This window comes from Microcaecilia unicolor, chromosome 1 (assembly GCF_901765095.1).
Source record: "Microcaecilia unicolor chromosome 1, aMicUni1.1, whole genome shotgun sequence".
NCBI classification, from domain to species: Eukaryota; Metazoa; Chordata; class Amphibia; order Gymnophiona; family Siphonopidae; genus Microcaecilia; species Microcaecilia unicolor.
The window spans coordinates 286,588,478-286,604,334 of NC_044031.1; the positions used below are offsets into that span (position 1 = coordinate 286,588,478).

General features: G+C 43.4%; 1 protein-coding gene and 1 non-coding gene across 2 annotated transcripts in view; one reads left to right on the forward strand and one right to left on the reverse strand.

The window, feature by feature from the left end:
- The window catches only part of FBXL7 (F-box and leucine rich repeat protein 7), a 498,006-nt gene that overhangs the window by 61,401 nt on the left and 420,748 nt on the right, over window positions 1-15,857 (forward strand). The gene's annotated exons all lie outside the window — the stretch shown is intronic.
- LOC115460844 lies at window positions 10,967-11,068 on the reverse strand. The gene has a single exon (XR_003940617.1). It is a non-coding gene; the product is annotated as a U6 spliceosomal RNA (small nuclear RNA).

Consider the following 15,857-nt stretch of genomic DNA (forward strand, 5'->3'; position numbering starts at 1 on the left):
TAGACTGAGGCTCAGGCTTTCCCTTTTACAAACAGGATTGTAGCAGACTTTGTCCCCCACACAGGAGGCGAGCCAGTACAAATTTCCATTATAACAACTCTCCTTGTTCTGCCTATCAAATCCAGGTCTCAATATTCTGTTACAACAAAATGTTGTTGAATGAAGTTTCCAAGTAGCAAGGAAGCTGATGCGTTGCTGTCTGGCCAAAGAGGTGGCAGTTCCAACTCTGCTGGTGAGGAATGAGGTCTCACCACTATTATCCGAAATACAGCACATATAAAAGCAGATGGGTTAATATTCAGTGATTATGCATTCAGTTATGGGTGACGAATGCATAACTCTTCCAGCCATGAATTTTTACAAAACCTAATTAAGTCCTATGGTCAGGATATTTTTTTATTTAAATGCCAGCCATGGTGGTTGTCATTTATGTGTATTCAGTGCTGCATGCAGGGGAATGTTAAAAATGGTGCTTAAAATTGTGTGCAGTTTAATTAACAAACCTGTTTGCTCCAATAATTGGGTGCCAACAATCAATTACTGGTGCTAATTGGCAACAATTTGGATTTCGATGCACATCTTGCTAAGCTCTATTTTATAAAAATACGCATGTAAATTCTTTAGGGCCCCTTTTACCAAGCTGTGGGAAAAGGGGGCCGGCGCTGGCATCAGCGCGTGTTTTACAGGCGTGCCGAGGCCCCCTTTTACCGCAGCTGTTAAAAGGGAAGGTCTCGCTTTCCTGCAGGAAATGGCCGGGTAGCAAGTAAAGCACTTGCCGCATGGCCATTTCGGGGGGGGGGGGGGAGCCCTTACTACCACCCATTGTTGTGGTGGCGGTAAGGGCTCCCGCACTAACCCGATTACCGGGCAGCATGCAGCACTGCCCGATTACTGCCGGGTACAGTCTGGCACTACAAAAATAAATAAATTTTGTAGTGCTGGAAATGACGACGCAGTAGTGGTGGGAAGTACTGCCAGGCTGCTGCGGTAGCCTGCCGGTACTTCCATTGGACATTAATATGTACCCCAGTGTGTATCAGATTGATTATTCAGATAATGCCAGGGTAATCTGTAAGAAATTCAGGGATAGAACACTTATATATTTAGGGCCCTGTTTACAAAGACGTGTTAGGAATATTGTGGTCATCTACACAGTTGACACGTGCTAACGAAGGCTAACACACCTTTGTAAACAGGGCCTTAGGGCTGGATTCTATATAAGGTGCAGCGAGTATCGTACATTAAATTATAGGTGTGGACAATTTATGTGTGTTGCTCAACAGTGGTGATCCTTGGTCGGCTGCCACCCGGGGTGGATCGCCGCTGCGCCACCCCCCTACCGGGTGCAGCAGCATCCGTCCCCTCCGGGTGCAGCACAACACCCCCAGTTTATCACCCAAGGCCCCCCACCGGGTGCATTCTTACCTGCTGGGAGCAGCGGCGTGGCTGTCAGTTCCGCTGGTTCCCTGCTCCCTCTGTCCTATTTTTGTAGCGACGGAACTTAACTGGCTGCCTGGTTACTGCCGGGTTAGCATGGGAGCCCTTACCACCATCTCTGCACCGAAATGGCCGTGCAGTAAGTGGTTCACTTACCGCACGTTCATTTCTTTTTCCCCAAAATGGACAGCCTTTTACCCGTTGCGGTAAAAGAGGGCCTCAGCGCCTGTCAAAAGCATGTGGTGATACTGGCACAGGCTCCCTTTTAGTGAAAGGACCCCCTAAGAAAGGAGAGTAAGAGAAAACAGTTTCAGCCAAGATCTCAGCTTATATGTTTCAGCCTGCAAATAGACCAGTTGCTGCAAGTGTTCTTGTACCTTCTGGAGGTAATGGCTAAGATGTTCGCTTAGTTTTTTTTTTTTTAGTGTGGTTGGCTGTAGTAAAACCATTTCCTTCTACTTCGGTAAACTATTTTCCTTTTTCTGCTTTTCTATGCTACTTCCTCCATATTGTGGCATAGAGTTCATGATATAGTTTCTTTTTGCTTAGTAGTTAAATAGATGCATGTTATTTTCATAATCTTATTGCTTTTCTGTATAAATGGGTTTGCTCATTGTGATTATAAGTTTCAGAAATTAAATAGAATTGTACAAGGGAGGGAGTTGGCTACTTATATTTACTTGTTCTAGTATTAAATGTGTCTCTTGTTTGTACAGATTTGTGTATTGCTGTTCACATTTTTAAAAAACATTTCTATGACCCACAGCATTTCATTTGCATTTGGTTTACAGAGAAACACTGGAAAATCCAGCTGTATGCATTGGCAGACTAGTGTCTGCTTGAGATTCATTCTCCTGAGCTATAACAATTTCATTCACTCTCTGTTTTCTCCTTTAGAATCTGACTAAATGCTTCATCAATCAGCATAATTACATCTCTATTTGCATTCTGCTATTTTTATCTCACTAATTATTTCTTCTTGTTATTTTCAGAACCAAAGGGTTTCCCTCTGCCTTTACTATGTTTTTTGCCCTGTGTTGCTTGTTACGTTTGATCTTTTTTGTTTTCATTTGCTTTGTTCATTTTACTTGTCTCTTCTATATATTTCACTGTTGTTTGGTCCCAGCCCTTCCTCTTGTAACCTCTGTCTGCTCTGCTTAGACATTTCCTTCCTTCTCCGTTTGTACGCTCTGCTTATCTTCTCCTAATGTTGGAAACGTTCCCCTGGATTTGCTTCCTATTAACTAAGAAACATTCAACATGCCCATGTCCTTCCCACACATTATTTCTTCATCTGAAGATTATCATGTAAATAAAACAAATGACCATGGAGTCATTTTGCCTGGATTCTCCTGTTATGTCTAATGCAAGTTGTTTGGCTGAAACATCTCTCAGACTTTAGCAAATTGCAGTGTACTTTTTTAACCTGCTCGGTTATTAATCTGCATAGTATATTTCATTTATTTATTTATAATCTTTTATTTTACAAGGGTCACTTGTAAACAGTAATACAGAGATGACTGTAGTCTAATACAATACATAAAATGAAAAAGAAATAAAGGCAAGAATATGTTTTATCCACAGTCAATCGCTTTCTTAGACCACAAAAAAGAAAAAAGAAGGAGGGAGGAAAGCTTTATAAATGAGGAGATATTTATATAATAACACCAATTTAAGGAAAATGGCCTGGCCAGGTCACATACTTTTAATCTTAATCAGAAATCTTATTCTCTAAACCTCTTGATTATCTGGAATATGCATAGTATATTAAATTACCATATTTATTCGAGCTGTACCGAATAGCATATTATACTATTTGATCGAATACAAATAATGAGAAATATTATTTGGCTGAATATGAATAATGGGCTTTGAGCTTTAACATAACAAATAGCAACGTGAAATCAGAGATCAAGTGTTTATTTCGTAGGATTTAGCACAGTAGAGCCCCGGATTATTCTTATTCGAATTTAAATCGCTATTCGAGTCAGTGGCGTAGCTACGTGGGGCCTGAGGGGGCCGAGGCCCCCGCAGATTCACCCCAGGACCCCCCTCCCGGTGAACCCGCCCCCGCCGCCGCCTACCTTTACTTTTGCTGGCGGGGGATCCCACTCCCCGCCAGCCGACGTCTTCTCAGTCCTTCCTGCTCTTCAATTTGTTTGCTGACTGAGAAGAAGACGTCGGCTGGCGGGGAGTGGGATCCCCCGCCAGCAAAAGTAAAGGTAGGCTGCAGTGGCGGCGGGTTCGCGGCGGGAGGGGGGGCGGCAATGTCGGCGGTGGGGGGGCGGCGCCGGGGGGAGGGCTAAAATGTGCCCCCTCCCCCCGGGCTCTGGACCCCTCCCCCACGGAAGGCTGGCTACGCCCCTGATTCGCGTGTATACAAATAATGAATTCGGGGCACTATTCGGTATTGAATCAAATACAGATATCTGGTACAGTCCTAATATTTATATAGCTTATGTTGTCATTAAATTATTTATTGAGAAATATTTTTTTGTCTATTTTTTGCATACTTCAATAAAATCTTCCCTTCAGCCAGCCCCCTAACCATTGGTCCAGTTTTTCTCCTTGTCTCCATAACACCCCACACACACCATTGGTCCAGCTTTTCTTCTCCCCCTACCCGCCATTAGTCCTGTATGTCTTCTCTCCCCCTTCCACAGTCAGGCTTCTTTCCCTTTTGCTCCTTCTCTAATGTGCGATGGTATCCTTCCCTCCCTCCTTTCCTCTCTCTCCCCACCCCTATACCTTTTCAAAGCTGCCTTCTTGTTTTAGAGGTTGCCAGCAGTGAGCAGCGATTCACAATGTGCTGTTCATACCGACATCAGAGCCTTCTGTATGTCCTTTCTGCCCATGTGGAAACAGGAAGTTGCGTCAGACAGAAGGCTCCAATGTTAGCACAAGCAGCGTGTTGTGAATTACTGCCTGCTGCTGGCAACTTCTAAGACAGAAGACAGCTTTGAAAAGATATAGGGGTGGGGTGGGGTGGGGAGAGGGAGGGATACCATTGGGCATTAGAGAGAAAGCAAAAGGGAGAGACTGACCGTGGGGTGGGGGAAAGGAAATCATGGGTGGTGACATCACTTCCTGAGCCCAAAGAAGTGCTGGAACGCCGTTTCACTCCATTCTGGATTAAGCCCTGGCTGCAACTGTTAACAGTTCCCTGAGTGAAGACTTGATTCCAGACATCTTGAAGAGGACTTCAATTCATCATATTTAAAAAAAACTGAATTGTTTGATTCTAATTTAGATAGTAATTATCACCCAATTTCATCTTTAATGTTTCTTGCAAAGATTTTAGAGAAAGCTATTTTGATTCAATTGCGAGATTTTTTTGGAATCTAATAATGTTTAGATCCTATGCTATTCGGGTTCAGACCAAAACATTCAACTGAAACCTTGATGATTGCCATGTGTGACTCAGTAAAAGCTGGTTTTGATTGAGGGGAAGAATATTTGATGGTGATGTTGGATATTACTGCTGTATTTGACACTGTGAAGCATAATATTTTGATTTAACAGGTTGGAAGGTTTTGGTATTCATGGTACAGTTTTGAGCTGGTTTAGATATTTTTTTGTCAAATCGATGTTTTATTTATTTTATTAATTTATTAATTTATTGCATTTCTAGCCCACATTTTCCCATCAAATGGTAGGTTCAATGTGGCTTACATGGAACAGTGGGTGGTTACAATGTAGCACATGGGGTTAGCAATTCGATGGAGACAGCGAGAGTCTGTGGGGATCTCTCACTGAAGTATAGAGTTAGGTTAAGACCTTGGTGGATTCCTTACGGGTAACATGCTTCGTGGTAGGGGTAGGATGAGATTCACATAAACATAGCAAGTCAAAGTAGGGTTCCAGCTTGGGTTTGTAATTAGGTCCAGTTGGTTCCCTGGAAAGTTAGGTTGGGCCGACGGGGATGTGTTTTTTAAATAGGTGGGCCTTTAGGTGCTTTTGAAAGTTTAGGTAGTTTTCTTTCAGTTTTAGGTCTTTGGGGAGTGTGTTCCAGGTTTTGGTGCTGATATAGGAAAAGCTGGTTGTAAGAGTCGATTTGTATTTGATGTCTTTGAATGATGGGAAGTGGAGGGTTAGGTAGGGTCTTGCGGATTTGTTTATGTTCCAAATTGATAGGTCTATTTGGTGTGCAGAGTGGGAGCGAATACTCAGGTTGGTTTACAATCTGTGCTGGTGTATCTCAAGGTTCAGCGCTTTCTGCACTACTTTTTAATATTTATCTCGCCCCACTCTGTCGCATCTTGACATCACTGGAAGTTCAATCCAAAATATATGCTGATAATATTTAATTTTATTTTTCCTTGAAGAATTCAGTAAAAGAATCTGTACATTTTTTGAAACTTTGCTTGCAGGTGACTAGAAGTTTATTTATTTATTTTATTTATTTGTTACATTTGTATCTCACATTTTCCCACCTATTTGCAGGCTCAGTGTGGCTTACATAGTACCGTAGTGGCGTTCGCCAATTCCGGTATGAACAAATACAAAGTGATGTTGTGGTGGAATAAAGTTCATGCGTAACAGACACTTAAACCACCTTCAACTGAATCTTAGTAAGACACAAATTCTGATTTTGTTAGGTAAACCTGTACCTACAGAGTTTCCTTCTACTATACTAATTGATGATGTGGAAGTGTCAATTGTTAGAAAAAGTTGTTACCTAGGAGTGATTGTTGATTCATCATTGTCATTTAAACTTTATGTATCTAGTATTGTTCAGAAAGTTTTCTTTATATTGAAACTTCTTAGACAGTTGAAAGACTTGTTATCTACTGATAATTATCGCATGGTTTTGCAAGGATTAGTCCCAGTGGTGTGCTGGAGCCGGCTCGCACCGGCTCGCAAGAGCCGCTTGTTAAATTTTGACAGCTCTTACGAGCCGGTTGTTGTACGGGGCGAGCCGGCTCCATTGCACAAGGTAAGCATGGCAGGAGGGCGCAATGCTTACCTCCTCTCCCGCTCCCATCCATGTCTAGTGATGTCCTTCGCCCCCCCATCCTCCCCTGCCGCTCCCATCCGTCAGTTTCAATTACCTGCCTCAAAGCGCCACCTTATTTAAAGCCCTGCTGCCCGTCTCCAGCTGCCTTCCCTGCTTGCTTCTCAGGAGTTCGGTTCGCGCCCTTAGTCCCGCCTTCTGACGTCATTCTGATGTCATTTCCTTTTCCCATGGTGGGACTAAGGGCGCGAACCGAACTCCTCAGAAGCAAGCAGGGAAGGCAGCTGGAGATGGGCAGCAGGCAGGCCTTAAATAATGCAGCGCTTCGAGGCAGGTAATTGAAACTGATGGATGGGAGCGGCAGGGGAGGATGGGGGGGGCGAAGGACATCGCTAGACCTGGATGGGAGCGGGAGGCAGGGGAGGGAGGAGAACTGCTGGACATGGATGGGCAGAGGGGGGCAGGGGAGAGAATTGCTGGGCATGGATGGGCAGAGGAGAGAATGGCTGGGCATGGATGGGCAGAGGGAAGCAGGGGAGAGAATTGCTGGGCATGGATGGGCAGAGGGGGGCAGGGGAGAGAACTGCTGGGCATGGATGGGCAGAGGGAGGCAGGGGAGAGAATTGCTGGGCATGGATGGGCAGAGGGAAGCAGGGGAGAGAATTGCTGGACATGGATGGGCAGAGGAGAGAATTGCTGGGCATGGATGGGCAGAGGGAAGCAGGGGAGAGAGTTGCTGGGCATGGATGGGCAGAGGGGGGCAGGGGAGAGAACTGCTGGGCATGGATGGGCAGAGGGAGGCAGGGGAGAGAATTGCTGGGCATGGATGGGCAGAGGGAAGCAGGGGAGAGAATTGCTGGGCATAGGTGGGCAGAGGGGGGCAGGGGAGAGAACTGCTGGGCATGGATGGGCAGAGGGAAGCAGGGGAGAGAATTGCTGGGCATGGATGGGCAGAGGAGAGAATTGCTGGGCATGGATGGGCAGAGGGGGGCAGGGGAGAGAACTGCTGGGCATGGATGGGCAGAGGGAGGCAGGGGAGAGTTGCTGGGCATGGATGGGCAGGGGAGAGAATTGCTGGGCATGGATGGGCAGAGGGGGCAGGGGAGAGAATTGCTGGGCAGGGGAGAGAATTGCTGGGCATGGATGGGTAGAGGGGGGCAGGGGAGAAACTGCTGGGCATGGATGGGCAGAGGGAGGCAGGGGAGAGAATTGCTGGGCATGGATGGGCAGAGGGGGGCAGGGGAGAGAATTGCTGGGCATGGATGGGCAGAGGGGGCAGGGGAGAGAAGAGAATTGATGAGTTTGGGTGGATAGAGAGGGGCAGGGGAGAGAGAGGAGAGTTTAAGGACATGGATGCAGGGGAGAGCAAGAGAAATTCTGGACATGGATGGAGGGGAGGGAAGGGAGAGAGAAGAAATGCTGGACATGGAGGGAAGATAGAGGAAGGAGATTAGATGAGGGAAAAGGAAGTGAGGAGAGAAACTGCACATGGATGGAGAAAATAGGCAGAAGCTGGATCCACTGTACAGTCAAGTATGCGGAGGACCAGAAATGAAGAAGAAAGGAGGAAAGAAAAGAAATAAATGGAAAGGAAGCCCTGGAAATGGAGTCAAGGGAACAGATAGAGAGCAGCAGAATCAGATACTGGACCAGCATGATCAGAGAAACAAAGTCACCAGACAACAAAGGTAGAAAAAAAATAATTTTATTTTCATTATAGTGTTTGGAATATGTCCACTTTGAGAATCAGGTGCTGAACGTTAAAAGTTTATGTTTATTTACTTATTTATGGCATTTTATCCCATATTAAACATGAATTAGATTGGAACCTGGGATCATTTAATTTTTTTTTCCTGGAGAGAGTAATGTGTTGGCTGCCGCCCCCCCCCCCGGGTTTAGCCAGCTCTGCAATTTTTTTGGGGGGGCGCAGAGGTGGGTGGGGGCGCAGTGGTGGACGGGGGGGGGGGGGGGGGGGGGCGCCGAGGTGGACCGGGGGGAGAGCCTGTTGTTAAAAATTTACCAGCACACCACTGATTAGTCCTACCTGTATTTGACTACTGTAATGCCCTGATTTTATGACTTCCAAATAATATTTTATAGGCTTTACAGCCGGTAGCTCAGAATGCAGCTGCAAGGTTATTAATTGGTTTAGCTCATTCTTGTCATATTACACCAGTTGTAAGGGAGTTTTGTTGGTTTTGTGTGCAGTTTAAAGTTCTCACTGTGATTTATAAAGCTTTGAATAGTGAAAGATCTCCGCAATTGCGACTGCTTTGAAAATGTATCGACCAAGACGTTTGAGATTTATTGACAAATTACTGTTAGAAGTATCTTCGTTTAAACAAATTAGGCTTGATGTCTATCGGGGCACCCCGACATAATAGCCCTGACAAAACAGCCTGGTAACAAAATAGCCCTTGACAAATCAGCCTTTAACAAAATAGCCCTTGACAAAATGCTCCCCCCCCCCCCACACACACACAAAATAACCCTTGACAAAATAGTCCCTAGACAAAATAGCCCCCTAGAAAAAATGCAGTGCCATATTCTGGGCAGCCTGATCGGGCCTTTTTGTCAGGGGACTGAATTGTCAAGGGCTATATTGTGGGCAGGCCATTTTGACAGTGGCTGTTATGTCAGGGGCTATTATATTGGGAGCTTTTTTTTGTTTGAAGCTTTTTTTGTCGGGGCTATTTTGACCGGGTACCGTCTATCGGACCTCTATGGTCTGTGTTGAAGGTGCACGTCTATGAAATACTTTGCCCTTTGAGCTTTGAAGTGTTGATTCTGTTTTACACTTTAGAAAATTGTTGAAGGCGCACTTATTTAATCTGACTTATTGCAATTAGGCATATTGCGGTCTTATTTTTTTTTTTTCATTTCTGAGCAAGTGACCCATTTTTTGCAAACTGTTCTTTTGTATTCTATGGCGTTAGTATTTTATTTACTTATTGGGATTTATTAACCACCTTTATGAAGAGATTCACTCAAGGTGGTGTACACTAGCTACAGTTTAACATAAAACTTATAATTTTGTTAATAGCATAACAATCGTAAACTAACCAAGAATAAACATAAATACAATAAGGACCCTGTTCACTAAGGTGCATTAGTGTTTTTAGCGCACCTACACTTAGCATGCACGCTAACCATGTAGGCGCCTATAGGGATATTGTAGGCACATATGTGCTTACATGGTTAACGCGCTTTAAAAATGTTAATGTGCCTATAATGCTTCTTAGTAAACAGGGCCCTTAATGAGGTAAACTTGAAAATAGTACATTGAAACCTAATAATAGAACTACTGTGAAACAGTATCAAAAGTAATCACATTTAACAGCACTAGAATTCAAATACCAGAGATATAATATGTTTGCATAATACTAATGACACACCTAATAAGCATGCATTAGAACATTCAACTAACATAAATATGATGCTAAAGATTTTCTACAATACAGCTTACCATATAGCTATTTTTATTGTATATTTTATGTTTGTTTTAATGATATCTTATTATGTATGTTGCTATGTATACTGCCTAGAACTGTGGATAGTGCAGTTAATAAATATTTTAAATAGATAAAAAAATCTTAATAGTCATACATTACAACATTCAAATGACATAAATATAATGCTAACACTGTTCATATAATATAATGGAATGTCTTAATAGTTATCTGAGTGTGGCTGGTAGACAGATGGAACCAGTTATGGAGTCCTGAAGCATTGATATGCTAGCTTTCTGTTCTCTCCCCTCCTCCCCCCACCTGTCCTATCATTGATTGTAGTTCTATTCACTTTTCCTATTGTGTGTTGTCCAGTAAGATAACCTGCCCCCCCCCTTGTTTTTAGATTGTAGGCCACCCAGATGGGATGGTAAAATTTTATTAACTTGAAACTTGATATATAGACAGGACAAGATGGATAGGCTAAAATAATTGGGATAAATAGATGATGGGTGGCTACACTGAAGGCAAATTATATGTACAGTTGATTAAGATGTGATGGAGAGATCCATTACCCAATGTAACTTCACCAGCCACAATGAAGTCCTTACTAGCTCCAGGTGGTAAGGAAATTGAGAAAGGGACTGGACTTAGAGAAATTTCATTGTCCATAGATCCCCTGGATATATATCAGAACTCAGATGACCTCTGGGGTGTCCAAAGGTCACAAATGAATCCATAGGCCCCTGTACAAAAGCAGATGTAACCACTAATGGATGTCTGATCTTCCTTTTCTTATAGGGAGTCCAAAATTCTCAAAAAGCAGCATACACATCGAACTGAATAATGAACTTATATTTATTCTTAGCTCCGCACGGTTTCTCTTAGGCTCTGAAGAAGCTTCAAAGGGATATTCCCCTTTGGTCACGCTCTTATAAGCATATGCTTGTTGCCACTTTCTATAGCATTTCCTGGCCTTTTTGCTGAGCTACTGGCCCTGTGTCAACACAGGAGTCGGACTTCATGCCACTCCAAACTGCTCAGCTACCGACTAGAACTGCTATGTCAAGGAAACCACAGGCTCTTCTGGACTGACAAAATGGACTCCTCCCCAATGGACTGTAGCAAAAGTATGAAATACTTCAGAAATTTCATTACCATCATTGTGAAGGAGTTAAGCTAATCTTCTCTGTATTATTCCAGTTTTAGTATATGTGCTGGTTAACTCTGAACTGTGTCCCCTCTGTGCCTCCAATCCCTTCACATTTAGGGGCCCTTTTACTAAGCCGCGGTAGGCTCTACTCGCGTGCAGCGCATGCCAAAATGATACCGCCAGGAGGGCACGCTGGCCTGGTGGTAGTAATTTCAGATTTGGCAAGCACCCATATCGCCTGGATGAATTATTTATTTATTTCCTCCTACACGTGCCGGTTCTGGCAGTAATCAGCACTTGGCGTGCACCAATCGGTCACCATGTATGTAGCACATGAGCCTTTACTGCTAGATCAATGGGTGGCGTTAAGAGCTCAGGCCGGTTTTGGGCACACGCTGATTTCATATTTATTGCAGGCCTTTTTCCCGTCCCATTAAAAAAACCATTTTTTGTAGATGCGGTAAAAACTGGCTTGGCACACACCCAATACACATGCCTACACTACCACATGCCACTTTTTCCCGTGGCATAGTAAAAGGACCGCTTAGTTAAATTTTGGTGAGATATGTTATCCAGCAAAAATGTATCAGGTCTACTAGAGTGAAGTGTTAAAAAACCAATGATTTGTCTGGTATCCAGTGAGTAACCACCTGGAAAATTCCCCCCCCCCCCCCCCCCCCCCCCCCCGGACAATTCCAACTCACCAATTGGCCTCTTAACAATTGCCATGTAGATCAAATCCCCCTGACCAGTTCCCTCCTTGAAATGTCAATTTCCACCTGAGCAATAACCCCCCCTCCCCCCCCGTAAATTCCCATTCTATATTATAGATTAGTCCACGCTACTGCTTACAATTTTTATGGCTCGATTAGGGTATCCTGGCAGGTTTTGCAGTACATGAATAAATAACATTATGATGTCATCTACACGGAGCATTGTGTGTCACGCCTTTAAGCTTACTGATATTTGCTTATGCATTGAAAATTCGCTTTTTGCCATATGGGCAGTTCCATTTAGTGCTTTTTGATGTAAGTGAATTTTTCCTTTTTTTGGGTATGTTCTGTTGTAAAATATCAATAATGGTTTGATGGTTTAAATGTGTTTTCTGATTTCATGATTATTTACGGATATAATTACAGGGCTTGTGGCTTATGTTTACACATTTTTTTAGGCTGCCTGGTTGCTCATGTTGAAGATTTTGGCAAGAAATCTGTGAAAGATTTTCGCCAAGGTATAGCTCGTAATCTTATTTTTTAGTATATATGTTAAATTCCTGGAATACGAGTTGATTTGTAACTTGATATTTATTTACAATTGAGTATTTATAATTGGATATATGTTTGCAGTGTTTACTACTACTACTACAAATCATTTCTATAGCGCTACCAGTCATACGCAGCGCTTCACAATTAAATAGGTAACATTCTTTTTTTCCTTCGATTTATACTGTGTAGAAGTATACTTGGCAATATAAATATTATGGAGGGGAATTGTCCTTGCTGGAGATTGTTAGGGGGAAATTGACCTAGATGGCAATTATCCAGAGGGTAATTAGTGGGTAGGAACTGTCCAGTGGGAATTATCCAGGTGGGAACTCACCTAGAACCGATTTGTCTATGTAACTCCTGAATTTACGCAGAGAAATGTTTGTGAATATTGACTCCAGTTGTTTTAAACTCTGTCAAACCAATTTTTGGCTTATTAAGTGAAAAATGTTAGTCGAGGATTGTCCTGTGCAGCTGCTGCTTTAGTGAAATCTACTGAAAATTGTTCATCGCTCTGGCTGTGTCTATCTGCTTCTTTTTAATCTGAGGCCCACAGTTCCTGTTCTCATGGGGTCCGATTCAGTGACTGTGAAGGTTACCCTCAGGAAGGAAGTCCAGGCCTGTCCACGTGAAAATACTCTGTTAGAGTATTTAAGATTTTGTTTCCTCTGTACCTGGACATGTAATTTTTTCCAATTTGGCAGGAGGATGAGAGGGTAAAAAATGACAATAGCTTAGAAGTCTTGGTGACACATGATGTATATGTTCATAAACTTTAACATTCACGCTGAGACTTTTCTTGGCATCTTACTTTAAACATTGTCATAAAGTGAAGACACAGATGTTCTTTACTATCTTAAATAATTGTTGGTGACTTTTGCTTAGCCTCTCACCTCACAGTTCAATAGTCCTGTTTTTACTGTTAGAGACAGTTTTGACACAGTTGATGTGCATTCTTTCCCACATGTAGAGTGTGATAAAATGTCCTGCCTTTGTCATCACAAAGGAAACATTTGGGGTTATTTTCTGTACGTAAAGTCGCTTTTATAAAATCGAGTACCTGCTACACATGTATATGCATGTACGCTAGCAAGAACATGTGTACGTGTTTTCACACTGCATGTAGGTGCTGCTGGGAACATAGGGGACCTTTTACTAAAGGGTTGCCACTTGGCAACCCGGAACTACTGCTGGCTCAAAGTGGCTTGTCATTTTTTTTTTTGTAAAGGACTGTAGCTTTAGTAAAAACAGGAGGCCTTATCAGAGTTTGTGATCAGCCAGAAATTCCTGCATGTGACTGATAGGAAAAGAGAGATGGGAGATGCGAAAGTAGTGCAGCATACCTGAAGTAGAACATTATCGCTAAATATTTATAGAACAGGCTGCTGGCAGTAGTTCTGCCTCGATGGCAATCTATTTCTGACGCTATGGAAAGTAATTCCATAATTTCTAGTGCGGCGTTAACCCAGTGCTGATCGGGCAGTGTTGCGCGTTGCTCGGTTACTGCCGGGTTACCATGGGAGCCCATTAATGGGTTGGCGGTAAGTGTTCCCCCCCCCGCATGGCTGTGTAGTAAGAATAATCTTATCACATGGCCAAGTGTTTTTTAGGAGCTTTTTACCCACTGTGGTAAAAAGGGCTCTGGTGTGCAGCAAAAATTGCCCTGCTGCTACCTTAGGGCCCTTTTTTACCACAGCCTAGTAAAAGGACCCCATTGTTTGGGGTGGAGTTGTGAAGTATCCACACATAGAATATGCACACAAATTTGGAGCAGGTGTAAATTTACTTGTGAAAATTTGTGCACTTTGGGGAGTGCGTATTTTATGAAGGCATAGGGGCAGCTCTCTTGCCTTTATAAAATATGTAAGTAAAAAAGAAAAGACAAGTCCCCAATTGTTCAAAACACAGATGTCAAACAAAACCACCTAACAAAGGGGCCCTTTTATAAAGCACAGGAGGGCTAACACGTGGGTATATAAGAACATAAGTGATGCCATACTGGGACAGACCGAAGGTCCATCAAGCCCAGCATCCTGTTTCCAACAGTGGCCAATCCAGGTCACAAGTACCTGGCAAGATCCTAAAACAGTACAATACATTTTATGCTGCTTATCCTAGAAATAAGCAGTGGATTTTCCCAAAGTCCATCTTAATAATGGCTTATGGACTTTTCTTTTAGGAAGCTATCCAGTACTTTTTAAAACTCCACAAAGCTAACTGCTTTTACTACATTTTCTGGTAACGAATTCCAGAGTTTAATTATACAGTGAGTGAAGAAATATTTTCTGCAATTTGTTTTAAATTTACTACTTCGACGTTAGCTTCAGAACTTAGTACAAGAACAGTACTGGGCAGACTTCTACGGTCTGTGCCCTGAGAATGGCAAGGACAAATCAAACTCGGGTATACATATAAAGTAACACATACCATGTAAAATGAGTTTTTTTTTAAATTCTTTATTTATAAGTTTCATTATTACATTTACATAACATAAATGTTAATTGGAAAAAAAGAAAAATATATTGCTGGAAAATCTACATACGTACGATTGAAATAGCATATAGATGTAAAATGAGACTGGATGAACCGTACAGGTCTTTATCTGCCGTCATTTACTATGTTACTATACTATAAGGGGCGTAGCCAGACTTCGCCGCCAACCCTTTCCGCCATTTTTAACTCCCCGCCACCATTTTTGACCCCCCCCCCCCGCCGCCACCACCACCTTTGACCCCCCTGGTACCAACCCTTTTGACCCCCTCTTCACCCCCCCCGCCATCGGGTACCTTTGTTGGTGGGGGTTCCCAACCCCCGCCAGCCGAAGTCCTCTTCTCCGGCGCAGGCACGTTGCTTATCTGCAAGGGCAGGCTTCTGTTGCAGATCAGCAACGCGGCCACACTGGAGAAGAGGACCCCCACCAGCAAAGGTACCCGATGGCGGCGGGGGAGGGTTGGCAGCGGGAGGGGGTCGAAGGGGTTGGCGGCGGGGGAGGCAGGGCCAAATCTACGGGAGCCCATGCCCCCTTGACCCCATGTAGCTACGCCCCTGAAACAGTCGATACATAGAAAGTAAAAACTAAACAGCAAACACTTTTGCAGCACAGCATCACAACATAGGCTATTAGTCACTGAGTTACTTGCCCACTTAAAGTAGATGCCCCCTTGAAAGTTGATGTTGTCAGCTATTGAAATGTAAAGAAATGTTTCCTCTCATGTTATTGCTCCATTTATAAAAGGAGGCTCTTTCTTTCATCCAGTTTTTCCTGAGCTAAATACAGTAATAATCCAAAATGCTGTGCTTTACCAGAGCTTCCTTTACATTAATTTGTCAGTGCTGTAGTTAAGCAGCATAGTATAAGAATGCAGCTTCTGTGTTTCATATGCCAACTGGGACAGGCAGTGCTGTATCCATGGGTTACTAACAGCCCTGAAGCCCTGTCAAGAAGGAGAATGAGGAGAGAAGAGGCATGTTTGAGGCTGGAAAAGATGACCTGGCCCTTATCCCAGAAACCTGAGTTGGCACCCAGAGAAGAAGGATGTGACGAGAATTAGAGAAGTTAACTTCTGATGCCTTACTTGCAGCCCACTAACAGTGATTAG